The following is a 27,939-nucleotide window of genomic DNA, read 5'->3' as shown; positions in this document are numbered from 1 at the left end:
ATTCTTTCAATAGTAATGATTTATTTAGCAAACTTATAGCAGCGACTAGGGTATTATATCCATTAGTAAAAACTGGACCCAACATTTTAATTTTACTAATTATATTTTTTCGAATCCTTCAAATCGGTTGATCAGCTATACAGGGTGTCCCAAAACGTTAGACCAAATCGGAGTGATAGCATTGATATGATAGTAACTATCATAAAAAATATGAGCTTTCAGGTAAAGCCAAGAGCTTTGGTTAAACTATGATCATTCTTCGGCGATTGTATTTAATTTTTATTATTTTGTTTACTTAATTGATACAATTGCCCTAACTTTTTTAAAATTAAGACTTTGTAAAACTATAAATTTATATTTTCAAAATTGTTTGAATTTGAGAAATTACAAATATAATTATACATGAATTATTTTAATTGTTGTTTCTCGATACAGAACTCATTTAAAAAGCAATATAATTCTTATTGCCATACTGTAAATTAAATTTTATTGCAAAATATATTTTCTCATTAATGATTATAATTTAACAAAAATATTTTTAGTTTCATTTTTTAAATTATCAAGAAAAGGTTTTATAACTAAAAGTATTAAAAATACATTTTAATATACCAATTATTTTGTAAGAGAAGATATAAATGCTGTTAAATTTGTCATTGAATATAATTTACATTATGTTTAATTAGTATTAAAATTTAATTAAAATAACAATTTATTTGAAGCAGTAATTTGTCAATATGAAGAATCAGCAAATTAATAAATTCCATTAATTACTCAAATAAAAAAAATATTACTCTATACTGAACCCAAAATTTAGAGTAAATAAATTGAATACTCTCTGAATTTTCCAAATCGATCAGTTATCATGCATAATATACATACAAGTACATCAACTTTTTATTTAAGTCAGGAAACGTAAAGCTAGCAAAACATTTTTTTATTCCAACTTATCCTACATGTTACCATGTTTTTTGCAATTGCTTTTAATGAGAATATTTAACGGTCGGACGCTGAAAGGACTTGAAACTTCTAAACCGTATTCGCTGCGCTCCTTCGGCTTCGATGAGTTAGGAAGTTTTAGCGGATAAGTGGAGAGGTCTCTTCCATGAAGAGAACACTCCAATACAAGATGACGATGCATGAATTAAACTTTAGAGATTTTCCCGATTTTTTTCTCAATGGATTTTCTTGTTGGACGTAGTTTTTGCTAACGAAGCAGATTGTGGAAATTATACATTGTATGCCAACCTGAGTACTTGGTGAAAATATTCTGCCTTTTCCTGACGCCGTGAGTTTGGTAAAATTATAAGAGCATGTACTTTTTTAAATTCTATTGTATTTAGACGTGTCATCTTTAGATGTTTAATCTTTTTTCTTGAAGCTAATTATACCTTGATAATTGTCAAACATTTTTGTACCAAAGTAAATAAGAAAAACAATGAGAAATTCCTGCAACTGTGTCTATTCCATTATATCTCCAAATACAAAGTCACTTTAAATTCCACGTCTTGCTCATAGTTTCTGACGTTCCTTGCAATGCTGTCTGTCCTTGCGAAGTGAATGATCAATAAATACAATTATAGCTGCTATCGAGATACTTTGAAAGTTCAAAGGAATTTCTGAAATTCCTCGCATTCACAATATACCGTACTATTTCTTTGTTGTGCCTCGTCTTGTAAAAGAATGTTTAACGATGACATTAAGGGAAAAATTCATTATTAAATTTGAGCACTTCTACTCGTATATCTAACCTTAACTCTTCAGTAACGGTTGAATTAAATATATTTTATGATTTATAAACACTGCTATAAATTTCGGTGCATATCAAGTCAAACCTCCAATAACGCGGTTGCCATACAATGTAGAGCTATAATTGCTTTGAATTTCAAATTTTTGAAATTTGTCGATTGTAAAAGTCCCACTATTGAAAAATTCTCTTAAGTTCCTTAGCAAGTACCATTGAAAGTTTGTGCATGTAATAAGGATTGTGAAACAACACTTATTAGTTACACACTAGGAAAAAGTGTCATTTTTTTTTATTATATAGTTAATTTTTGCGCCTGCCCAAGATTTCAAAAATATTAAATCTTCTAACTATTGTCAGAGACTTTGAAAATTGTTGACGGTATGATTGATATAAAATAAATTTCTTTTGCATTTTTGCCTTGGTAGTGTTGTGGCTTGAAGAGACACAATATTTGCTAAAATAAATTGTATTAATTGTCAGTTCAAATGTTTTTTATTCACACAAGCCAAATGAGCTATGCAAAATCATTTTAACTTATAGTGAGATCCACTGGAAAGTTTTGTGTGATTTTTAGGTTTTTGTTTTTCATTCGTATTTTTTTAATACAGAACTAACAAATGTTGTACCCTTCAAATGTGTACCTAACAAATGTTGTACCCACCAAAATGTATCATTTTGCAATCCTGATTAAATGCGCAAACTAATGATGAAACTTGACAAGATATGTTTCAAGGAGGTCCTTTCAAAGTCGACGAACTTAAAACATTTTAAATTCGTAGTTTAACAAATAATCATAACTCGCAAAAATTGAGGCAAATGAGTTATTTTTGACTGTAGTTTTATAAATTATATTTACGCTTGGGATTCCAAGGTTTAAATAAACAAAAATAATAAAAATTGAACACAATAACCGAAAAATTGTCACAATTTGACCAAAGTTCTAGGTTGATATTTTTTATTTAGATTTTTATTCTTTTTTATCGGACTCGCTTAAAGTATTTAGCCGCCTATAACAATTTATGTTTATATTCTATACTATGTTTGTATATATATATCCTATTCTATCATTTTTTTGCCTTTTTTTTTCTAAACCTTGCTTTTCTTCTTACTTCTAATTTTATTCAAATTCGACTTAACAATTCTAATTTTATTAATTTCCCGTAGGGTAAGTTATTGTAATGGGCCGAAAATCGAAATTGAAAATTTTTACAATTCTCGACGTTTTGAAGGTTTTTGAACATTTTGGCATACCTCAGAGAAAATGGATGTGTGTGTGTGTGAGTCTGTATGTGTGTATGGATACAAATTTCCAGTAACGTTTTCGGGCGCATGGATCAACCGATTTAGATGGTTCAAAAAACATTCGATTCCTATTGATAGGAAGAAGAGCTGATTAGTTTTTGGCTAAGGCAGGTCTAGCCATTTCGGAGATACGGAGCAAAGAGAGCAGAAAATAAAAATCGACTTTTTGAGAGAACGGAACATTCAATTAGTAATGATTGGGAGAAGTGTTTATTCGTTTTTGGCAAAGGCAGGCCCAGCCATTTCAAAGATACAGAGCTAAATATGTAAAAAATGGCAGTTTTTGAGAAAACTAAGCGGCCGATTCAATCGATTCAAAAAACTTTCTGCTTGTCTTAACGAAATAATTAATTTTGGAGAAAAAAAATTTGTTTTAACTTTTTTTTTTTAATTTTGTATATCGAAAATAATTCAGATTTCATTTTTAATTCTGACTATAGTTCTAATATACTTTACAAATAATTTCAACTTTGCAATTCAGTTTATATAAGTCTTATAAATATTAGACAATATTACAATATTTATAATAATCTACTTGAAAACATTCAGTATTCCTTAAACATTTCGTTACGGTACGGAAAGTTCCAGCAAGTTGCCTTAAGGCACGATGCCACCCACCCCACTAGTTTAATTTGAAATTAACTATATATAAAATTCTACGTCTAACTAAAATTTCTATGCAATTGGAAATCAAGAATAAAAGTGCTATTTAATTTTGGCTTAGTATTCCAAATTTTATGTCATTGCCAAGAATTGGTCCAAGAATCGATTGAAACTAAAGTGAAACGGCTTATAAATTTCAAGCAGCATGGAATTTAAAAAAAATATAGTAGTTGCAATCAAAATACTATTTTGGATTGTTGTGTAGTTTTGGGACACCCTGTATAATGTATTTTTACCTGGAAGCATATTCAGGTTTTTATTCCCAAATGAGAACGTAGACCTATACATACAGATATATACCTATATATGATTTAATTCGTCGCGAATTCTCGATTGTTATCTTATTTTCGAAATTATTTTTTGATATCGGAATGAATTCCGTCACATTGACTTTTACGATAGTGTCCCGGTATAAAACACAGAGGGGCCATAAAGCCGTTCATTCTTATAGATAAAAATACTCCCTCGTTATATGAAAAAAGTTGCTTAAGTAATGCCTTTTCCTCGCGGCCCATCTTTTTGAGCGCGTGACGTTATCACTGTTTCGTATCGCCCGATGGCTTTTTTATGACCGTTGACTAACAGAAAGTTGCCAAGATACTATTACCAGCCACTTCCCTCCAAATGTATTTCTGCTTATCATGATTATTATTCATTCCGAATATTTTATTTTATTTTATTTTTTGCTTTTATTCCTAACGACCAGATGGTTTAATTGCGATATAAAAACGTTTTGGAATCTGCTTCATAACAATAAGGAGAAAATTCTGGTGCCTTCTTGATTATAATTAAACACCTTTTTGACTAGAATTAAAACTCGATTTATGATAAATATTTTAATTGAATATTAGTGATAATTGAACAATTATGAAGTTTACAGTATATAATATTATTGTCAAAATAGGGCAATATTTTTTAAATCAAGCTTTTTAAATCAACAAATTTTCAAAGATGGAATGTTGTGGTAAAAAGGTTTTGAGAAAGATCAGCCGGGCCGTTTCTTCGTAATTAATTGTGAAATAAAAAGTTTTTTAACATTTTTAACCATGAAGTTTTTGGCCTACAACTTGGTCTAAATAAAAGTTTAGTTTATGCAGATGCAAGGTAAAGTAATTTGTTTAGTCATTAGCACATTTTTCCAAAAATACATACTTAAATATTGGCTTGGAGGAAAAGAAATCCATTATGTTTGATATGTGTTATTTCTTGTGATATAATTGGATTGGTTTCTACAATATAATTGGTCAAAATCAAATTGGACCTTTGTGCCCTGCACTACCCCATATCATTTCCAGATAATGTTACGTAGTTATAATTATTTGATTCAATTTAAATCTAAACTTTTTAAAACCTAGGAAAATCTAGGACAAAAGGTCTAAATTCGAAACAAATATTGCTTTTAGAAATACTTGGGACACAAGTTAAAAAACCGTGTGATGGCCAAACCGAAGCGTATAATCAAACAAGTTACCTTCTTGCAAAAACAAACGATGTGAAATTTGAGTCAAAACTTACATTAATAAAAGTTATAATAATGTTACTAGTATACACACCCAATTTAAGAGGGGATATATATATATATATATATATATATATATATATATGAAATATACATTAAATTCTCTATTTAAAGTCAACTTGGCATTTTTTTAAAATGTTAGTCAGTTATTTAACATCACATTGTTCAAATTTCTACACCAGTTTAGGTATCCAATTTCATTATTATATTTGATTTTACATTGCATATATATTTCAATTTGCATATTACCACATAAATTTTGAGTGCTTAATATTCAATAAATTGCGAAATAGCTATGGTGACATGCATACTAATAAAAACGCATTCGGACAATTCGAAATTTAATAATTTAATTGATTTAACAGCTTGATTAAATGCGTCAACTATAACGACATCAAATAATAAAACATTTTTACTCCGGCGTCGCCGATCCGGCGCTTTATTGATATTATTGGATTCAAATCATGTACTAATTAAATAACTCGTAAATGAACGAATCGGGAACATGATAGAGTTATTTCGTGGAAATTACTACTCTTCACAAATCGATGGGATTGAACAAATCCCATAAAGTTAGTTTACTATTACTATCGATAAAAATTAATACGCGCACTTAAATGGATTGAATCGGTACGCCAATTCGTCCTGTTGTGGCAGTAGTATTAAATTTTAGATTTAAATTTGTGGATGTGAATTCCTATACCATAGTATTAATATGTTTGTTTATACATTTTGTGATTAGAATTTTCAATATATTTAAATCCATATTTTCAAGTTCAAACTGATATGACTACTGCTTTATACCAGGAAGTGGAACCTGGAACTTTATGATTTTGAAATATTTTTTTTCACCACAAAGTCAGGGATATGCTTTACTAGTGGTAATAAGGTATATTGTCAGAGATATTCATCAGCAAAACTGGAATAACTAATTATAAAATGTATATTTTGTGAAATTGCTATTTTAACTCAATTTACTATTTTTTGCTATTTTTTATTTTTACATCTTTGCCATGGTGAAGGTTCAGTTGGTTTTTATTACCCCACCCACATGTAGATTTTTATAGAGGTTATATAAAAAAAGGCTAAATCTAACTTAAAAATAACAACATATCTTGAAATCAATTAAATAACGTATAATTAAAAATTATATTAAGGCCTCGTAAACTGCGTAAGCAACTGCGGTCACAACTCGGGTTTATACAATAACCGACATTTCAGAAAACCGGTTTTCGAATTTTAATTTTACTAAAAAAACGGTTTTAATCGGTTTTCGAATTTCATATAGAAAATAAATTTTTGCTAGAATATTCTGTTTTTATCATCAAATTTAGTGTAATTAGAGCAGTATTTGACTGAATTAATTTATTGTTCAATTTTATAGAGAGTAAACAAAATTATTTTAATTTTAATTAGTAGTACTAAAAATAATAGTTTATCTTGATTAAATAATTTTGAAAATAATTATTCGTTATTCATGCATCATTTTCACATATAAAGATGATATTGTTTTTATGATAGTGAAAGAAAAGTTTTTGATTAAATAAAAATAATGCATTTTTAAATAAAAAGAAATCATTAAATTAAAATGAAAAAAATATTAGATACGTGTTGAAACATACTTGTTAATATCAATTTCAGTTTTAAAAACAATTAAGCTAAACTCGGGTATTGTCTGTTCCGAGCAATTTTAATTAATTAATTATAAACGTTCTAATTGTTTTTTTGTTTAATAAAATATAATTGCAAAAAACTGAGAACGTCTATCAAATTGATACTTAGGCTTGTTCTTTGATTTGTGGCTTGTAGGGTTTAAAACTTTTTTTAAAGTTTGAGTAGAGGAAGTTACTTCTTCAAGAAGAAGTCACACTGATTTAAATTAATATATACACTGCTATAAAAATCTAAATTAATATATAAAAAACGTTTCTGGGAACCATTGCAGACTGATAAGATATCAAATGCTATTGAACCGATATGATTTCATAACGCTTTCATCTATCTTTTACATTTGGCTATATTTGTCATCACCATTTATACGGTGCAAACCGACTTTTTTCACTAAAAAAACGGTTTTCGAATTCCATAATTTTCGCCCAAAAACCGGTTCTTGAAAACCGACAAACCCTACTCACAACCAAAACAAATAACAACCAAAGCAAATACTTTTGTTATGGATTTTCTTAACATTTAACTTAACATTACCAGTTTTTTCCCGATTTGAACGTCGTGAGAATCAACGTGATGACTAGTTAGTTATACACCTTTTTCCCTTTACTTTCAAATATTGTCAAAAAAAATTCTGAACTTTACTGAGATATCGGTGGCAGACCTGTAAGCCTCGCCGTACCCTATACGACGAATATGTTTATATGAAATGATACATTATGAATGGGAAAATAATACAAAGATGATTTCAAACAGGCTATATTACATCAATAATTTCGACCTTTCATTTACAATTTTACGAAAATTAGCAAAAATGATTATAAATAACTTTTTGGCTAATCTTTACTAACAAGGTAATTTTGCCGAAATTGGAACATAATTTTATACAAGGCTCAAAAGTGAAGAAACAAATAGATGGAATAATACAAGACATATTTAATAATTGAATTATCATCTAAAAATTTCTTACCCGCTCTGACGGCCACATCACGACTCCAAATGATCCCGACGCTGTTGGCCAAAACGCACCTATAGACCGCCCAGTGAACGTTCTGCCGGAACGCGTCCGCCTCGAACGACGGAAAAGTCAGCGAACCGTTCGAGAGCACATGCCTGACGCCCGGAATCGAAGCGACCGGCTGGTTATCGGCACCGAGCCATTCGGCGGTCGGAGTCGGGTTGCCGCGACCGGAGCAGTCGGCGCGGCCTCCGCCCGAGTTGGTAAACTCGAGCTTGGCCGGAGGCTCCGCCACAAAGCTCGGTCCCTGATTGTCGTATGAACCGTATGCTGGAATAAGGAAATATATTCATAAATAATAAATAACATAGAAAAAAATATATTTAATATACAAATATATATGATGACTGTTTTCTTAACAGTATTTTAAAATTTGCGAAACTAAGTGTGTTTTTCCAGACTTTTTGTCAAGAACAATTTATAGAAAATATAACACATACAAAAATTTAAAAACAAGTTTTTTAGGAAAGAAATATCGAAGCGCGTAAGCGCTGCATTGCAGTATAAAAAATAAAGATTGGTACGAAACTCATAGAAATGTAAACAAACTTCATACATATTAAATTCTCTATAAAATATCTCATAATTTGATGTGCATATGTCTAATGATAATTTTTCACCACCAACCGGCATTTTTTATTAACTTCCCGTAGGGTAAGTTATTGTAATGGGGCGAAAATCGAAATTAAAAATTTTTACATTTCTCGACGTTTTGAAGATTTATGAACATTTTGGCATACCTCAGAAAAAAAGAATGTGTGTGTGTGTGTGTGTGTGAGTGTATATATGTATGGAAACAATTTTTCGTCCACGTTTTCGAGCGCACGGATCAACCGTTTTGAATGGTTCAAAAAACATTCGATTCCTATTGATAGGATGATGTGCTGATTAGTTTTTGGCGAAAGCAGGTCTAGCCGTTCCGAAGATACGGGGAAAAAACTGAATAAAACGGTAACTCAGTTTTTAAGAGAACGGAGCGTCTGATTTTAATAATTAAAAAAACATTTTACTTGTATTGACAAGATGAAGAATTGGTCAAATTTTCATGAGGGCAGGTCTAGCGGTTTCGGAGATCTATGGAAAAATGTAAAAAAAAATGCCATTTGGCGGTCAAAAATGATCATTAGACATATGCACATCAAATTATCAGATATTTTATAGAGATTTTAACAATAAGTATAAATTTTGTTTACATTCTTATGGGTTCCGTAACAATGTTTATCCGTTAGACAGCGACGCGGCGCTTACGCGCTTTATATGTTGTCTCTATGCAGTTAAAGCAGTACGATTGCTTTGAAAGTTCAGATCTTCCAAAATATGTCAAAATAAGAAACAAAAAAGTAATTTTTTGTCCAATTTATAGTTTCTCAAAAATCTTATTTTTTCGAAGTAAATTTTTTTCAAAAATGTTAATCGTTTTTAAAAAAATAATAATATTTGGTGCGGGAAGTTCCAGCAATTTGCCTTAAGGCACGATGCCTTAATTGCCTTAAGACAGAATTCCACTTACAACTAGTTAATTTTTTACTCGATATCTGAAACCGCTAGACCTGCCTTCGCATAACTTAACGGTACTTCATTTTGTCAATACCAATAAAATGTTTATTGCATTATTCAAATCTGACGCTCCGTACTCTCAAAATCTCAATTGCAAATACAAATCGAATGCTTTAAATAATTTAAATAGGTTGTTCCATGTTCCCGAAATCGTCGATAAAAATTTGCATCCGCACATACACACATTCATTTTTTCTAAGATATGCGAAAATGCTCAGAAACCTCTAAAACGTAAAGGTGTAACTATAACTTACCCTACGGGAAGTTAAAAATTAAACCGTTCATTGAATATTTTAATAAAATCTTTTTTTAATATACATATTAAAAATATCACATAAAATATAGTTGCACAATATTATAATTATTTGAATCAGAATTTATTACAATTTTTCAGAAGTTTAGTTTAGTCATTTTAACAAATGGAAACCCACAAGTTGTCCTTCATAATTTAAAGTATTTCCTAGACATTTTACAATATTTGCAGCAATATCATAAGTCAATATTCTTTTGGTATCATATTTTAAACCTGCAATCTGAACCGATAATCTGGTATCACTACTGCTTGATATCAAGCTGCCCGAGATGGGTACGAAACCCGGAATTTATTTTACCAATTTGTTGTATTATGACATGATCGGTATAGTTTATGAATATGCATATGTAAGTACGAACATCACTCACACGAATTAATGCAATAATATTTGCAGCTAGCTGCTAAGTTTAATCACATCTACCCGTCGAAAACCATATCCTCTATATATATGGGTGTGTATTTATCAATATTTTCATATCGATGAGGTCTCTATCAGAGGGATGTCAACAGCAGACGCGGATCCGATCAAAGGACGATGTGTATCGGTGGGCGAGCGCTTTAATATTCTGTCAGCACGTATGGCAGATGACGCATTTGTCAAAAGAAAGATTTGTTTTGTAATCTACACTCTATGATTTAGAACGAAACGGAATAAACGACACTTAGATTTGGAATTAGAATTTATTTGATGCAGAAGTCTGTCAAAATAAACTTGCTCATCGAATTATTAGTCAGATCTCAGGTTCAATCAAGCAATCCAATTTCAAAAGTTTCCACCAATAATTTTTTGCAGTGAGTTTGATGATAATCATAAAATTACTCTTTGCGATGAATTGCATAAAGAATCTTCGAAATTACAATTCGAATTCATGAATATAAAATTTTATAATCTTCTGGAGATTACTAAAACCAAATGCCAGGCTGATGAAACAAATTAAAATATCTCGTGCTTTCATATTTCAATAAATTATGATTCGGTTTGTTTCCAAAGTCTTGCTTGGTCATAAATTGTATAAACGATAATGGATAAAATCAATATCTTCCTCCCTGGGCCTATTTGGTGTGACACCATTAATTATCTCCGGAGGATTAGTGGCGGTGACTCCGGCAGTAAGTTCATTTGTTAATTACAACTTCTCGGGAAGACTTAAGACGTTATGTAATTTATATTATCTTATATTCTGCTTATACAATCTTTTGTGAAGAAGTCACTTGAAGTGTTCTGTTTAATTATTTTTTGGTATTATACAATACACTGGTACAGGTACACACAAGAGCACTAAAAATGACGTGAGGCAAGTTGTTTTCCAAATAGTCATGAAAGTAATTGCCGATTTTGTTGGCATAGATGTTTGCACATAGTTTATTACAAACCTTTGGAATTTTATTTTAAGATATCAAGAGAAGTGCAGTTGGTGTTGGCAAAGATGTTGGGCCAAAGTTTGTCCCAAGTCTTTTTTTTAACTTAATAACCAGAGTGATGTTTAAAAGGACCATAATTGGTGACATATTTATAATATCCAGGTAGTTTTTAACTTCCCGAAGGAGAAGTTTATGTTTTCATAAAAAAATCCGATTTGCTAATTTTATGTTTTCTCGACGTTTCAAGCCATTCTGCACGCACAGATTTTTTGCCGTAATTTTTCTCAAAACCCGGCTAGACCGATTTCAAAAATTTAGAAGCTATTGACGGGAGATATCATAGTCCTCTAGATCATACTAAAATATTACCGCCCTACGACTACTCGTTTAACTTTAAAAATTCGTCAAAGTTTGCAAAAATTGGTATCGTTTTTTTGGCATTTGTCAAAATTAGACTTTTCATCGACGTTTGCTCAAAAACGCCTGAACCGATTTCAAAAATTTAAAAGCCATTCGATGTATCTCAATGAACACTGGCAGTTTGTCAGTTTTGTGAGACGATCTGCTGAGCCGTTTCTTTGTAATTTGAAAAAGAGTATTAAACATTTTGTCCACATTTAAGCTCATTCTACCGAATAGATTTTAAAAAATCAAAAACTGTTCGAAAGATATTAGATAGTTGGAAATGATACTGATTAGTTTTAGGTGAAAATCTACCAAGCTCTTTTCTTGTAATTGACTGTTGAAAAAAAAATTTAAATCGATTTTTATGAAACTTTCTTTGGCGATGTTTATGATGGTCTTATAGAAGTTACTGAAATATTGCGGCCTTGCAACAAGTAGTTTAATTTTAAAAAATCGTCAAAGTTTGAGAAAATGAGTAGTTTTGTTGGCGTTTGTTGAAATTAAAATTGGACGATTTACTTGGTATAATGTTAGAGTACTTGGTATTAAGAAACCATTAAAGTCCTACGGAATTTGCTTCTAGAATATACTCCGAGTTAATGTGTTCGTTCGTTTTCAATTATGTGTAATAAATTCACTCGGAATACTTCTAATCACTCATAAATTAATTTGTTTATTATTGATTAAGTCGATTATTTACACATATCGGAAAGTTCATGTAACTTGCCTCAAGGCTAAATACCAATACCAACTAGTTTACAATAATGATAGTACCACAGAATATATTTAGCTATTATCATGTATATATAATTAACAGGAGTTTTTATCCTAGTAACTCTAAACTAGTCAAAATGGCGTTACCCGTGACAATCGTTCAATTGTGCAATTTCGGTGAATGAACAGAATATTCCAATTCCGAATATCATGATTTCGAATTATTTACATAATCACATATGCATCCAATCTCAATGGAATCAACTATTTGTATTTATCGTCCATGATATAGATTATGTTTCCAATACGTAACGATATTTAAGTAAGCGAGTATGTAATTCAATAACTGTGGTAAATTAATAATTAATATATACAAATACATATAACTTAATAATATAGTAATTAATTACTAAAAACGACTAACTGATATTTACCAAAAACTAATCAGCACTAATATTTCAAACAGTTTATGAAATTTCAAAATCAGTTTAGATTTTTTGGTGAAAACGTGGACAGTTATTTTAGATTGATTTCCTAACTCTAAATGCTTGGTAATGTTGATTTTAGCATAACAATCCGCTACCATTGTATCTTATTTTATCTTTTTACACTTTCTAAACCGTCGAAATCTTCTTATCGCTTGAAATATACAAAACGCGAATAAAAAATAAAATACGATAAGTTATAAACGAATTCCGACCGCGGAGAGAAAGGGTATCAAATGGGTAGAAGAAAGAAAGCAGACCTAAAACGTAGTCAAGTTTTGCACGCACCCACCTCACCCAAGTGAAGAGGAAAGGAAATCCAATTAGGATAATCGGTTTACAGTTCGGAGTTCCACAGAGGTCTACTGCGGAGGTACTCGACACGATTTGCACAGTTTTGCTTCCTTTTGGCAGTAAATATATTCGTATTACATATCATAAATATACCTTTCGACTACCTGAAGATGATGGTTGTGGAATCAAACGGTGAGGAGAATAACATTCAAAACTTTGATTTATGTTTGTTTCATAATATGGTCCATAGAGTAGAAGGAGCTAATTGGTAAAATGCAATTATAATAAATACAAAATTTATTGAAACTTATTATTAGCTAAATTGAATACAATTAGGGCAATCGGTTTACAGTTCGGAGTTCCACAGAGGTCTACTGCAAAGGTACTCGACACGATTTGCACAGTTTTGCCTCTTTTTGGCAGTAAATATATTCGTTTTACATATCATAAATATACCTTTCGACTACCTGAAGATGATGGTTGTGGAATCAAACGGTGAGGAGAATAACATTCAAAACTTTGATTTATGTTTGTTTCATAATATGGTCCATAGAGTAGAAGGAGCTAATTGGTAAAATGCAATTATAATAAATACAAAATTTATTGAAACTTATTATTAGCACAAAATTAAATACAATACAAAGAACGTATAAGTAAAGATGACAAAAATTAACTTGTACAGATGGTAATTAGTTATTAACTTCCCATAGGGTAAGTTATAGTAATCGTCTAAAAATCGAAAATAATATCGATTTTTGCATATCTTCACGTTTCAAGAGTTACTGAACATTTTGACATACTTTAGAAAAAAATGCCATATTCCAGTAATTTTACTCATGTACTGAGGATATCAGTTAACACTCTAGTATTGCAGATGAATTTAAAAAAAACGCTAGACTTAGGAATAGAATATTTGAAAAATAAGTGAGTTCGTGAAGAGATTCAATGTTATTTGGTTACGAATTTGTGGACAAAATTTATAATTAGATTTGGGTCTTCCAAAAATGTGTTAATAACAACCCTTCGGCCTCTGTTTTGGAAATAACATCGAGTTGACAAGGAGCAAAAATCTGACATACGGTCCACATGGATGCGAATATACATAATATGCTAAACGAAAGATTTACGGGCAGATTCCTCGGACGAGTGGCTCCGTATTTCGTACACGAGGTATGTTATTACTTTCGGAGTCTCATATATTCCGCTATAAAACAAAGTAAGCCATACAAGGCCGTACTGAACTCGAGCTCAAATATAATACATAGCCATCTAAACGATACCGAAATGGAATATAAGAAAATATATTTCAATGCCACTTCCTTGTTTACAGATTATCTAAGACGGAGATTCTCAAACGATGGTGACCAGAATACTCAGATCTTTGGTTGAATTGCGGACTATCTTGAAGTTAATATTAATAGTTAAAACTTTCAAAGATTTTTTTTATCATTTGGGAAGCATTTGAGCCCCTGGGAGCAAAAAATTTCGAAAATATCCATATTAAGGACAACCCTAATACACATGCATAAAAAAATTTATTTTTAACAGTTTCTGAAGAAGTGAGATTTCAGTATCTCTGAAACCAAGAAATAATTTCAAATGATTTTTGTTTGTGAAAGAAAGTCACTAGTTCACAATATTAAATAAAATTAGCTATTAAATCAGTGGCAAGTATATTTGCCATTATGAAAATGTCCTATGGCGGAAATACAAAATTAGAAAAGAATGTACAATTCTAGAATTAATTTTATCGAACTACCAAACAACTTTCTGTGTCTATTCAAAGAGATGTGTGTACCAGTAGAAGTCAAATGAAAATAAGCAATATCGTCGAAAGTAGATCGAAGTGAACGCGAATAAAGTTATACCCATGCCGAAATTCAGTGACGCGGAAAAGCATTTAAACGAGTTTTCAAATTCGTCGGAGCAATGCGTGAATTCCAATATAGGAAATCATCTAGATTGGCTGCAATCGCACTCCAACTCCATATATGGGGCTGGAGGAGGATGAACAACTACTGAACCCGGTATCTAGATACTTAGTAACAGTTAGTCAGATATATTTAAAAGATATTTATGATGTAAAGGTAGTTTTTGAACCACAAGACTCCAGGTTCAAAACCAGCTGTCCAATAAACGCACAATCATCCTAACGCTCAACCCTAATGCCAAATATGTACCATACTTAATATTTCTTTGTGCTACTGAATAAGATATCCCAGCTCGTATATTTTTTTAACGATTTATTGACAACTTAAAAAATAATCAATTTTATTTTGACGGATATATTGCAAAGACCGAATAGAAAAACTGTTTTCATTACATTTTTCATCTCGACGAGAATATATATATGAACGTCAACCAGGAAGTTGAAGTTTCTGAACTAATATTAACCGCAAAAGCAAAAGCCAATAACACAAGCGATAATTAAGAAATATATGTGGACATTTCTAATTGCTCCACCGTAAACTTCTCTCCGACCGTGAAGACAAATTGTATTTGCAACGCGGCGAATAATGCATGCTGGTTTTCAACATACGAAATAATATCCACAATAATAATAACACATCCTGACATATTCTGCAGTAATTAATAGAGATGGAATATTCTCTCGATATGAATAGGTTTTCATGCATAATTGCAGGAAACAGTTGAGAATGATGATGAAATGAATAGCTTCGTATTTTATGTTATTGAACTTTTAACTTCCCGCGAAGTAAGTTATAGTAAACGCAAAAACTTTGCGTTTCAAAGGTTTCTGAACATTTTGGTACGGGTAGTTCTAGCAATTTGCCTTAAGACACGATGCAATTCATCACTAGTTGAAAAATGAAATTACATTTTCCAATAATATATTAGGATGTTCATTTGGACGATCATGCAATTTTTTTTCAGAATTTTCAACAATTAATTATGAAGAAATTATTTGGCCAATCTATATCAAAAAATAATGAGCACGATTACATTAAATCATTTCGAACAGTTTTAAAATTGGTTCAGAATTTTTGGCCAGAAACTGAATGAAAATTTTTTGTATTTATCTGGCAAAACTAATCAATGTGAGTGCTCATAAAAATTTTTCATAGGACTTATAAATCTTTTAAATCGGTGCAGCTATTTTTAGGAAATCGCCTACAGAAGGTCAAATTTTGGATCACATAGATACACATATTGTCAAATAATTCAGAATGATTAGATTCAAAACTTGCTAACAAGCATAATCTATTTTAAACTCTCGGATTTGTTCATATTTTATGTTTTTTTTTATTTCAAATAAAATAATTCGCCAAAAATTGTGATTTTTTAAATTGAAAGACTATGAATAAAACCGTCTATTCTACTAAAAAAGTAGCCTAAGATTGATTTATTCAAAGCCACTATTTCCGCATCTCACTTAACCTGAATGGAATCGTTTCGATAGGAAAGTGGATTCCATTTTCGCTTGCCAGTTGCTTTATATTTTTCACGTGCCATTTTGCAATTGATAAACTACAGTACGGGCGCAATTCGATACAGAAATACAGAACGCCGAACGAAGGACGAGGATGAGGTTGAGGTTTGGGGTTGAAACTGGGCCAGCCAATATATTTACTCTCATAATCGCGGTATATGTAACAGAGTAAATGAGTTTCGGATTAACTGCTTTGCCAAATACTACATACGAATGGACCAAATTTAAATTAGGTCATCAAGGATTGCCAGATTTATTTCAAGTGATTAGAATATTGTGGGGGTGCTGCGAATAATGGAACCGCAGAGCAACATTCGGATTATATTAGATTTTCGAAATTAATGGAACTGAGTTTTGTGTAATATGAACATTGCTGCGGCTAGCTACGTTTATTATCAATTCATAGATAAAATAGTCCATTTTTGATACATGTATATGTGAATCATTTAAAACATAGAGTCCACGATTTGAAAATGGTATTTTTGATAGTCAAAAATGTTTGCATATCTTAATATTTCTAAGGTGTTTGTACATTTAATTTTTTTTTAGAAAGGATGAGTGTGGGAGGAATTGATCGATTGCGAATTCATTTATTTTTAAAATATGTAGAATTTTTGGGCAAAATGTAAATGACAAATTTTGCACATATCTGCTAAAAGTAATTAACGTGAGTCTTTATCCTTCACATTGCTTATAAATTTTTAAAATCGGTGCAGTCGTTTTTGCAAATTGCATACGAAAGGTCAATTTTTGGTTCAAAACACACACACTGTTAAGGATGGGGTTGGTTAGACCCTGTCGGAATACCTAATTGTATTTGATTCAATATCTGTTCCGAGGATATTGAATATATTAAGGAAAAACTTGATGTTTTCTGCTTGGAAGGCGGCCCAGTCGGATTATGGCTTGAAGTCCGGAATTCTCAGATCACTGTAGAAAATGGATACTGAGGAAAGAATTGATTCCAGAAGCACAAATAAGGAACACTGGCTGCGATTATTATAGTATTTATTTACAGAAATAACATCTAACACTCGGAAAATTCAACAAACTCGTACGGACAAACAAGTGAACAACGTACATGAAACACGAGCCCTCAGAAAACGCTCATGATTAGCGTTTATATGCAAATCGCCTTTTTTGGTATTGCCAGAAATTAAGTATTGCCCGACTCCGACAAATGCAGCTTGCTCGTGTCATCCATCGTCGTTCTGGCGCGAACACACACATATTCAAACTTTTTTTCAATTAAGGTCTCAAACAATTCAGAATACCGAAACTTTCTGTTATTTTTTATTCCGATATTCTGCGATTTGTTAACAAATATCTTCTTATTTTTTATTTCAATAAAATAATTCGCCAGTAATAATACATTTTTAAAGGGAAAGACCATGAAAAAAATGTGTGGGTTCAATTTTTTTTGTCGACGATTTCGGCCGCACGGATCAACCGATTTGAATGATTTAAAAAGCATTTGATTCCTATTGATAGGGAGATGTGCTGAGAGGTTTTTGCCAAAAACAGGTTCAGTCATTTCGAAGATACGAAGCAAACATTGCAGAAAATGGGAAATGAGACATTGAGCCTTATACGAAGCATTTAAAATTTTTTAAATATTTGAAATCGGTCCAGCCGTTTTTTTAGAAAACTCTGACAAAATGTTAAAAATCGGTTCACATACACACGCACATACTTTCATGACATTCCCATCAGAATAAATTGTACCGTCCAGAAAACATAAAATTTGGAAATCGGATTTTCTGGCGATACTTGAAAGTTTCCAAATATTAGAAGAGTTGTTAATGTACATTGTGCGCCCCTCAAAACAATATTCGAGGGGCTTAAAAAAATTAGGTGTTTAACAATAACCGTGGATATCCATCTTCGATCTTCCTTCTTATATGTCCTGGGCTTCAAATTTGCGAACAGCAACGTTCAAATAAGTGCATACACTGTCTGTATTTTACAACGCGAGTTAACCCAAACATATTCTCATACATCCTGAGTAAATGAAAACAAATATAAGACTCATGGTTTTCCTTATTTTAGTTGATGATATTTTATTGTTTCAGCTTAAAAACAACATGTTATGTAAAGATCACGATTAACGAGCTTTTTTTGAATTTACAAAATTTGCCCTTAGTTAATAATGATAATATAAATCTAGTCCATTCTATAATGTAATAAAACAAGTTTATAGATGGCGTTTTCCTTAGGGCAAGTTGCATGAACTTCCTCGACATGTGTAAATAATTGACCTAATCAATATATTGAAATATAAAATATTCATAAGTTGTTAAGTTCGTAAGTTGCTGTAGGGCGTCGCAATGTCTAATTTATTTTTTCAAAACAAATATACAACATCTTGTTAATGTAACAGTTATTACAGACTATTATGCATCATCTTAGGTTTGAAGACTTAAAAGTAGTATTTGAGTTCCATTCCAATGAACAATTTAACTTTTTTTTATCATTTATGTCATTTTTAACATTCATCATCATAAATACACCGTTTGTATAAAAACAGCGCCATGAATTTTTTTTAAAACACGCGAAGTCATTCCTCGGAAAATGATTACACTCATTGTATACTTAAAATGATTTATACCCTGTTCACATATCATAATATATAATTCTACGGTTACTTAGATGGTCGTCGGACTCGTTCGAAACCGCCAAGATATTATATATAAATCAACGTAGAAATACAGTTTTCCACCGTGTAGAAACTCCGAAGGCCATTGTTGAAAACGGGCTTTTGTTAACGACAACAGGCCACGTTCGCAAACAAGTGTTTCTTGAAAAAAAAACTTACTCTGTTTAGTATTCTTTAGCGTTTTTGTTCTATCATTTTTGTCATTTTTTCCAAGCGTCGATTTAACGAGAAATAGTTTAGAGCGCATTCGCTGCAGATGCTTATGCAAACAAGAACTACGAAAATTTGCTTTCCTAAAAAATCAAACTTAAATGATTACAATAGTAATGGAATATTTTATATGCATATTTTTTTATTTGGGTAATTTTGATTTCAATAAAGTCGATTAAATGTTGCTTTGTAACTTTAAAATTCATGTATTATAAGCACGTATTCTAAGTTATTTATTCTATAATTGATCTGCTATGAAACGAAAAAAGAATAGATTTGATTGAAAATTGTCATACTTCAAAATTGTATTTAAATTGTTTATTTTTTTCAAAGAAAAGGTTTGTTTTCAGAAAAACCGATTTGCTAATTCTATGTTTTCTAAACGTTTCAAATCCTTCTGAATCAAAATTAGAACTAGTGGTGCATAATAAATTTGACAAAAAATTACTTTTTTCTGAAAAAAAAAAATTGTTTTGATAAAAAATGTTCTCTTTATTTTGACATATTTTGGAAATTCTGAACTTTTGTCCAAAGCAATCGTAATGCTTTAACTGCATAGAGACAAAATATCGAAGCGCGTAAGCGCCGCGTCGCCGTCTAACGGATAAACATTGGTACGGAACCCATAGGAATGTAAACAAAATTTATACTTATTATTGTTAAAGTCTCTATAAAATATCTGATAATTTGATTTTTGCATTTGCATATGTGCAAATGGCTTTTTTTTTAATTTTTTTACTAGATCTCCAAAACCGCTAGACCTGCCTTCATGGAAATTTGATCAGTTCTTCATCTTAATACAAGTAAAATGTTTTTTGAATTATTCAAATCGGACGCTCCGTTCTCTTAAAAACTGGGTTACCGTTTTAGGCACTTTTTGCTCCATATCTTCGAAACGGCTTGACCTGCCTTCGCCAAAAACTAATCAGCACGTTTCCTTATAAATACGAATCAAATGTTTTTTAAGCAAATTATTGAAATCGCTTCATCCGTGTTCCCGAAATCGTCGACAAAAATTTGTACACACACATACACGCACACACACATACATCCATTTTTTCTAAACTAAGCCAATATGTTCAGAAGGTTTTCAAACGTAAAGATATATAAAAATTTTCGCACACTGCATACACAGAAACGGGCACCCATTTTTTTCTAACGTATGTCAAAATGTTCAGAAACCACTAAAACGTTAAGATATGCAAAAAATTTTTTTTTTTTTTTTTTGCGATTACTATAACTTACTCTATGGAAAATTTAAAATATTTATGACGATTTTGATGATATATTTTGCATAGCGATAAGGTTCATGGTCTTAACAAACATCCAAAAATGTTATAGGCATTAATAACTGGCATAAATATGAAAATTTATTAGAATTTAATATAATGAGCCACGTTCTTAGAACAAACATAGTGTATGTTCTAAGCGCATGTTTGTGCAGTAAGAAAATTGCATTCGGTTTTTGTTATAATGTATTTTTTTGCTCAAAATGCAATTACAATCTGTTTTTTAAACACAAAAAACATTTAGTATTCATGAATGACAATATGTAATGTTTAGACAAGAAAAAAAGAGTTTACCCATTAGTATCCCTTTTTGTGATTTCAATAATATATAATAACTAAATTATATGTCGAATATAACTAGTGCTTATTTATAATTACAATTCGAAAAGTTTCCAAATTCCAAATCTTATTAATTGAGTAGATTAATTAGTGACTACACAAGTCTAAGTCTATTTATATTTATATAATTCGTAACAAAACTGATATTATTTATCAACCCCTTAAAGCACCCGAAAGCTCTTCGTCGTCGTGCTCAAAACTTTCAGTAAATCGTATGTATAAAATGTTGTTGTGTGTTCTTTCCGAGATTGCTTGACGTGTGCTCGAATGGTTCTCTTTGGAGATAATCGCTGATGCCATTCAGAAGGCGGTTCGGAGAGAATTCACCCATACACAAAGGTCTATTCTGTGCAACAGATATCGAGACTGAAGCACTGAAGCACTACTGAAGCCACGTCGATGTCGAGTCGAATCGAATCGAATCGAGTCGACTCAGCGCCAATAATGTGAGCAACACACTCACGTACGATACGATATATCTCTATCGAGAAGAAAACACTTACCAATCAGTGGAATCTTAAATCTTAAATCATAAATCAGAAAAATATGAAATATAAAATAGAAAATCGGAGTTACATTTCCGATATACGTGGCAGGAGTTGAATCAACTTCAATGAAAAGGCGAAACTGCACACGAGTTGAATCAACGTCAGAAAATAGTATGAAATTCATAATAATTCTTACTTCGTTCGCACATTTTGTAAGTTTATTTTGTATATTGTAAGATAAATCACGAAGTTAAAGAATAGAGATACAGTAAAACCTCGTTGAGACGACTTCTCAATGACCGAACCAAAACATGATTTAAACGTATTATGCATGATTAAAGTATAGTATGTTTCAAAGTGCAGGGGTATGTACAAATTAGCGTATTAGTCGGTGAATTGTATAGATCACAATCGTCTTAATAGATTTTTACTATGTTTAATTTGTAAATTTTGAGATCAATCACGAAGTTCAAAAATTATATATAGATACATAAAACCACGTTAAACGACTTTTCTAATTATAAGACTGAACGAAAACGAGCTTTAAAAAGCAGTATATTTCAAAGCGCAGAAGCCTATGCACAGTGGCGTATTATGCGAGAAATTGTATCAATCATGATCGTCTTAGCGAGGTTCTAATTTGTGTATACATATAGATACATTCAGAACTAATTAGTGTATATACTTATATATATAGTATTAAACATTGTACTGTGTCAATAAATCCATTAATGAAAATTAGACGTTCAAATATGTATTAAAACACTCACACTCGAGAATATTAGCAATATAAATGATTTTTATTGAAATTAATACGTTTTGACTATTGTTTTGGTCTTTAACAAAATCAGAATAAACTATGACTAAATATGCAAAAATGAAATTGAAAATTGTTTATCCTAATTAAATTAAAATTAACAACAACTATTGGTATGGGAATAGGAAGTACAACACCAAACCGCGTATTAATAATATTTAAATAGAAAAATTCATAAAACCATTCATTACAATTTCACTAGCAAGACAATTTGTTACAAGAGAATGTATAAAAACTGAAGATATTTTTAAACAAGATGCTATCATATGTAAAACTAATTTTTGACACAGATTTTTATTTCATAAATAAACTTCGCTACACAATCCAAAAAAAACATTGTTTGTATCACAAAGAAGTAAAATGTAATTGCGTTTTTTTTTGTTAAGTGTTGTATAATGAATGAAACACGCTTCGGCAAAATGTCTTAAGTAAATTTCCTTCAAAGTAAAGATCTTTGCATAAAAAGTCTATTTTTTATATTTTATCATGTTAATGTGTTCAGCAAGCATAGTTTTGAGTTTTCGTGTTGCTGACATAACGTAGATTTTATATTAATTGCATAGATTTTTATAAGTTTATTTGATATTCAACTGTCCTAGCCTTCATTCAGTAAAAAATAAAGTTTGATATTCTAATATTTAATGGAACAACACTATGATAAGAAGATATACACTATAATAATACATAATAATACATTTTTAGCATCACAAAAATTACAAAATTTAGGTATAGCAAATTGAATTAGAAGTTATATGCATTAAATAATAATGAAATATTAATTGACCACTGAATCAGTTAAAATATATGGACGTCAAATAAACTTTAAAAAAATTCTACATTTTTTACTGGTGCAATACCTGATCACTTGTATGTATATATCAATATCTAAAAATAATTGCAAACAAAGAGAAATATTAAAAAATATTTATTTCGTGCGTTTCGAATACTAAGCTTGTGTTTTCATTCAGAAATTCTAACAAGAAAAAGAACAAACAACAAAAATTATTTTTAAATAAAACTGTATTCAGACACAATAAAAATACGCTCGAACTCAATTATTTTTATGAATATGTTTCATCGTCGAACAAACAAATATCCAGAATATACAAATAGAAAAAATTGAATTTTTTACTTTGAATTTTTTTTTTGGGTTTGTTGGATATAAATATTTTTCAAAGTGCCCCGAGTTGAAACTCGAAATAACTAAAACTTAACATTTTCAAAGTAGATTTCTAATCATTTCTTAACTTCAATTCTCTAGAAACTCTTTGAGAATTTGTGTGATACTATATATTTTGCACAAACACGTGCCATGTGTAGATACCTACAAGGAAAACGCAGAACTTTACACAAAGAATTCCAACTGAACATATTCTACATCGAACGAGAATACACTCTTCCTTCTGAGAATTCTATTATTGCATTTGAAGTTTCTTATTGCAACGATATAATATAGTTCTCACTTTTGGTTATTTAAAGTATCTACTTAGAAATGTCTTAAAATTCTTAAATACTTATTTACCGAGAGAAAAGTACAGCGGGGTAAAGAACAATTTATTAATTAGTGAAAACTCTTGGTGAAATATTACTAGAGCAGATGATTACAACACTTTTTGGCTTTTTTTATCATAATTAGCCCAAAAGTTATAAAATTTATTTTTATTATAAATAATTAGCTTTATATTAGTAAAAATAAATCTATATTTTTACATTACATTTTTGCAAATATTCCAATGACTGTGTTAAGTTACGTAATCAAGTGTTAATTACATCTAATATCATTCGACGTGGAGTAGTAGCAATTAAAGCTAGTCAGAAAGAGTTGACACCCGAGCAAATTTTTATAAAACAAAAGTAATAATTAGCTGTACTACTGAGTCTAGTATAACAATCCAAATGACTGATGTCAATTACCTCAAAATCACTAAAAACCAAGTTTCAATTTCCATCCGACGTTATTCGGCATCGAATAATGGTTGCAATTAAAGCCAGTTGCGGAAAGTTGGCCGCCGAGCAACGGGACGCATCATAGAGTCGCAGGAGCAAAGTAATATCAAAAGTTTGCAATATAGCATTAGTTGGGCAAGATAAATCCAGAATCTACTTTTTCTCTATAGATGGAGAGAAGCAGGAAAGTTTCCTATTAATAAAAACTCCAAACTAAATATTACATTACATTATATACAGGCGCTGTTCGTTCTTTGATTGAGTTAAGCTAAATATATCTCACGCTGCTTACACATGGAGGGATAAAACTTTGTACACACACATACACGCACACACACATACATCCATTTTTTCTAAACTAAGCCAATATGTTCAGAAGGTTTTCAAACGTAAAGATATATAAAAATTTTCGCACACTGCATACACAGAAACGGGCACCCATTTTTTTCTAACGTATGTCAAAATGTTCAGAAACCACTAAAACGTTAAGATATGCAAAAATTTTTTTTTTTTTTTTTTGCGATTACTATAACTTACTCTATGGAAAATTTAAAATATTTATGACGATTTTGATGATATATTTTGCATAGCGATAAGGTTCATGGTCTTAACAAACATCCAAAAATGTTATAGGCATTAATAACTGGCATAAATATGAAAATTTATTAGAATTTAATATAATGAGCCACGTTCTTAGAACAAACATAGTGTATGTTCTAAGCGCATGTTTGTGCAGTAAGAAAATTGCATTCGGTTTTTGTTATAATGTATTTTTTTGCTCAAAATGCAATTACAATCTGTTTTTTAAACAAAAAACATTTAGTATTTATGAATGACAATATGTAATGTTTAGACAAGAAAAAAAGAGTTTACACATTAGTATCCCTTTTTGTGATTTCAATAATATATAATAACTAAATTATATGTCGAATATAACTTGTGCTTATTTATAATTACAATTCGAAAAGTTGCCAAAATCCAAATCTTATTGATTGAGTAGATTAATTAGTGACTACACAAGTCTAAGTCTATTTATATTTATATAATTCGTAACAAAACTGATGATAAATAAAGCAACCCTTTAAAGCATCCGAAAGCTCTCCGTCGTCGTGCTCAAAACTTTCAGTAAATCGTATGTATAAAATGTTGTTGTGTGTTCTTTCCGAGATTGCTTGACGTGTGCTCGAATGGTTCTCTTTGGAGATAATCGCTGATGCCATTCAGAAGGCGGTTCGGAGAGAATTCACCCATACACAAAGGTCTATTCTGTGCAACAGATATCGAGACTGAAGCACTGAAGCACTACTGAAGCCACGTCGATGTCGAGTCGAATCGAATCGAATCGAGTCGACTCAGCGCCAATAATGTGAGCAACACACTCACGTACGATACGATATATCTCTATCGAGAAGAAAACACTTACCAATCAGTGGAATCTTAAATCTTAAATCATAAATCAGAAAAATATGAAATATAAAATAGAAAATCGGAGTTACATTTCCGATATACGTGGCAGGAGTTGAATCAACTTCAATGAAAAGGCGAAACTGCACACGAGTTGAATCAACGTCAGAAAATAGTATGAAATTCATAATAATTCTTACTTCGTTCGCACATTTCGTAAGTTTATTTTGTATATTGTAAGATAAATCACGAAGTTAAAGAATAGAGATACAGTAAAACCTCGTTGAGACGACTTCTCAATGACCGAACCAAAACATGATTTAAACGTATTATGCATGATTAAAGTATAGTATGTTTCAAAGTGCAGGGGTATGTACAAATTAGCGTATTAGACGGTGAATTGTATAGATCACAATCGTCTTAATAGATTTTTACTATGTTTAATTTGTAAATTTTGAGATCAATCACGAAGTTCAAAAATTATATATAGATACATAAAACCACGTTAAACGACTTTTCTAATTATAAGACTGAACGAAAACGAGCTTTAAAAAGCAGTATATTTCAAAGCGCAGAAGCCTATGCACAGTGGCGTATTATGCGAGAAATTGTATCAATCATGATCGTCTTAGCGAGGTTCTAATTTGTGTATACATATAGATACATTCAGAACTAATTAGTGTATATACTTATATATATAGTATTAAACATTGTACTGTGTCAATAAATCCATTAATGAAAATTAGACGTTCAAATATGTATTAAAACACTCACACTCGAGAATATTAGCAATATAAATGATTTTTATTGAAATTAATACGTTTTGACTATTGTTTTGGTCTTTAACAACATCAGAATAAACTATGACTAAATATGCAAAAATGAAATTGAAAATTGTTTATCCTAATTAAATTAAAATTAACAACAACTATTGGTATGGGAATAGGAAGTACAACACCAAACCGCGTATTAATAATATTTAAATAGAAAAATTCATAAAACCATTCATTACAATTTCACTAGCAAGACAATTTGTTACAAGAGAATGTATAAAAACTGAAGATATTTTTAAACAAGATGCTATCATATGTAAAACTAATTTTTGACACAGATTTTTATTTCATAAATAAACTTCGCTACACAATCCAAAAAAAAACATTGTTTGTATCACAAAGAAGTAAAATGTAATTGCGTTTTTTTTTTGTTAAGTGTTGTATAATGAATGAAACACGCTTCGGCAAAATGTCTTAAGTAAATTTCCTTCAAAGTAAAGATCTTTGCATAAAAAGTCTATTTTTTATATTTTATCATGTTAATGTGTTCAGCAAGCATAGTTTTGAGTTTTCGTGTTGCTGACATAACGTAGATTTTATATTAATTGCATAGATTTTTATAAGTTTATTTGATATTCAACTGTCCTAGCCTTCATTCAGTAAAAAATAAAGTTTGATATTCTAATATTTAATGGAACAACACTATGATAAGAAGATATACACTATAATAATACATAATAATACATTTTTAGCATCACAAAAATTACAAAATTTAGGTATAGCAAATTGAATTAGAAGTTATATGCATTAAATAATAATAAAATATTAATTGACCACTGAATCAGTTAAAATATATGGACGTCAAATAAACTTTAAAAAAATTCTACATTTTTTACTGGTGCAATACCTGATCACTTGTATGTATATATCAATATCTAAAAATAATTGCAAACAAAGAGAAATATTAAAAAATATTTATTTCGTGCGTTTCGAATACTAAGCTTGTGTTTTCATTCAGAAATTCTAACAAGAAAAAGAACAAACAACAAAAATTATTTTTAAATAAAACTGTATTCAGACACAATAAAAATACGCTCGAACTCAATTATTTTTATGAATATGTTTCATCGTCGAACAAACAAATATCCAGAATATACAAATAGAAAAAATTGAATTCTTTACTTTGAATTTTTTTTTTGGGTTTGTTGGATATAAATATTTTTCAAAGTGCCCCGAGTTGAAACTCGAAATAACTAAAACTTAACATTTTCAAAGTAGATTTCTAATCATTTCTTAACTTCAATTCTCTAGAAACTCTTTGAGAATTTGTGTGATACTATATATTTGCACAAACACGTGCCATGTGTAGATACCTACAAGGAAAACGCAGAACTTTACACAAAGAATTCCAACTGAACATATTCTACATCGAACGAGAATACACTCTTCCTTCTGAGAATTCTATTATTGCATTTGAAGTTTCTTATTGCAACGATATAATATAGTTCTCACTTTTGGTTA

At 30.5% G+C, this 27,939-nt stretch overlaps 1 pseudogene; it reads right to left on the bottom strand.

Moving 5' to 3' along the window:
* Positions 1 to 27,939, bottom strand: part of LOC113376357 — a 222,190-nt pseudogene that overhangs the window by 186,636 nt on the left and 7,615 nt on the right.

The sequence above is a fragment of the Ctenocephalides felis genome, unplaced genomic scaffold, assembly GCF_003426905.1.
Source record: "Ctenocephalides felis isolate EL2017-DRISC unplaced genomic scaffold, ASM342690v1 CF-g0.4_SCAFFOLD_01886, whole genome shotgun sequence".
Lineage (NCBI taxonomy): Eukaryota > Metazoa > Arthropoda > Insecta > Siphonaptera > Pulicidae > Ctenocephalides > Ctenocephalides felis.
The sequence above is the reverse complement of the archived record's forward strand: the minus strand, read 5'-3'. Positions and strand labels throughout refer to the sequence as shown.